Genomic DNA, 2,706 nt, shown 5'->3' on the forward strand with positions numbered 1-2,706 from the left:
TGCAAAGAACAGGGCCGGAATATGTTCGCACACAGTGTTCATTGAACAATTTTGAATAATGAAAAAATGTGTAAAAAATCAAAATCTGATTGTGGATAATGCATGAACAGAGAAAGCTAAATTAGTCAAATAAATTGTTCACTATAGCTAGTTTGTCCATTCTCTAATGAGAATTAAATCTCTACCAGGTGAGTGGCAGATAGCTAATAAAGAGTTTCTTCCTCTGAGCTGACTAGAGGGGAGAACAGCTTGCCACAGATCTAAATTTTAATCACTTATCATTTTGAAGTAAATTCAGGCCACCTGGCAGTTTATATAAACTTAAACCACTCTTCTAGCTTTTGTTGAAGAATTGTCAATGCGGTAGAGACATCCCTGGTATGACATTCTGCATCGCTGCTTATTAAATTAAGAATGAAATATGGTCTAACTAATAAGGGAGGCCATTGGCTTTACAAGAACTCACACAATAGTGAGCGTGTGGTTAGGTTTCGTCTTCATTACAGAATTGTATCGTGTTAGAAGACAGCTGTTGAAGAGTCAGATTAGCTAACAGGATGCCGATCACAATTTTTTGATGGCTGTTTTGTGTTGGTTAAGAAACTATTTTCCCACACAGCTTACAAGCTGAAAGACATTGACAGTAACTATCAAAGGGCATTCTCTGAGGGACTGAAGTTCCAGTGGAATCTCTATGTAGACCCATGATGGCAATTCAAAACTAATTATTATTATTATTTAGCATTTGTATAACCATAGTACCTAGGGGCCCTAGTCGTGTGCTAGGCACTGTACAAACACAGAGGAAGAAGACAGTCCCTGCCCCAAAGAAATTACAATAAGACAAGAGACAACAGATAGATACAGACAGATGGGGGAGTAAAAAAAAATACCATGAGTATGTCTACACTGCAGTTAAACACCCATGGCTGGCCTGCATCAGCTGTCTCGGGCTCATGGAGCTCAGGCTGCCAGGCTATAAAATTGCAACATAGACAGCTGGACTCGGGCTGTGGAGCCTGGTCTCTGGGGCGCTCCCCCATTGCAGGGTCAGATGTCTACACTGTAGTTTTATAGCCTGCAGCCCCGCGAGCCCGAATCAACTTACATAGACCAGCCATGGTTGTTTCATTGCAGTGTAGACATAGCCAATGAGACAATACTGGCCAGCATGACAGGCAATGTTATCAGTGCACCAGCAGCCTAGCTATTGTCAAGTTTTTTTTTATAGGAATCAAGGCAAAGGAGAGTTTTGAGGAGGGTTGTGAAGGAAGATAAAGTGTACGTTTTGCAGATGTTTATGAGGAGCTCCTCCCAAGGGTGAGGGGCAGCTTGGAAGAAAACATGAAGGTTCTTGTTTGAAAATGTAACAAGTGGGTGATGGAGAATGGCATCATGGGACAAGCAGAGGCAGAAGTCTAAATCTTGCTGGTGAATGAGAGAAAATAGGTAGAGGGGGATAGATCATTAAGTGCCTTGAAATTGAAGACAAGCAGCTTATGTACCTATGTAGCCCTAAGCAGTTGACTGTTCAGACACAGATACTCTTTGTCAGAAATGACCGGCAGGCAGTGGTATGAAGCTAAATCTCCCTCACTGTTTTCTGTTCTTGTTAAAGTTCAGTGTGAGAAACATCATGGGGTGGGGAAAGCAGAGACTTAGAGAAACATGTGCACACTGTGAGATCTTGGGGCTGATTCTGATCTCACACTGGTTTTATGCCGGTATACTCCATGGACTGCAATGGGGTTATGCTGGATTTACACCAGTAGTAAGTGAGATCCGAATCCGGTTCTGTCTGTAAAGCACCATACATACCTGTAGCAAATAACAAATACAATTAAAGGAAGAAAATTCCTGTCAGTAACTAGTTACCTTAGCTGACTTCTCTCCCCAGCCTCTAGTATGGAGGTACAAATCTCCTTCTGGGCAAATATTATTTTCAGATGTTCATAAAAAATTCCTGTTGAGTTCAATGTGAATTGTCGATGTATATCACAATTTGTCTCTACAGGAAATACTAATATAAAGGAGGCAGAACAGGGACCCAGAGAACGGGATTGACAATTTATTTTATTTTATTTTATTTAAATTTATTTTTGTTTCCTGTTTCTTGGCAATTGGAATCCTAACAACTCCAGGAATGAAATTTATCAGATGAGGGATGACTATGAGAAAGAACCTGGACCAAATTCTGTTCTACGTCACCTGCATACAACCCCACATGTGGGTAACTGAGAACAGATTTTGGCCCAATTATGGTAATTAATTCTCTGCTCCTCTTTATTACTCATATTTTTACCCATAGGAAATCTCCAATTGGTGTATTTTTATCAAAGTCTTTCAAACCTTTATGTTGTGTTCATAAAAAGAAATAAAACTCAATTAATCTTCCTGAATTGTAAGCTGATGGGGAAATTGTAATCAATATAGCTTTTTAAAAAAGAAAACAGACTCCAGTTAAAATGAATGAACATTTAAGACCTGCAATTGCTAAATAAATAAATAAAAATCCACACTTCCAAGTCTGGGGGGAAAACCCCTACTATGTTATGTCAGTGCTAAAAATAAGTAAATTAAAGAATAAATACCTCATAGCTTATTTGCAGATAGTTGTACATATTTAGAAAAAAAAAGGTAATAGGCCTTAGGTCAGCTGCATTGATTTAATGCCTTTACTTAGGCTGCCAGAGCAGAGGTAGAATC

This window comes from Chrysemys picta, chromosome 10, assembly GCF_011386835.1.
Source record: "Chrysemys picta bellii isolate R12L10 chromosome 10, ASM1138683v2, whole genome shotgun sequence".
In the NCBI taxonomy this organism is placed as follows: Eukaryota; Metazoa; Chordata; order Testudines; family Emydidae; genus Chrysemys; species Chrysemys picta.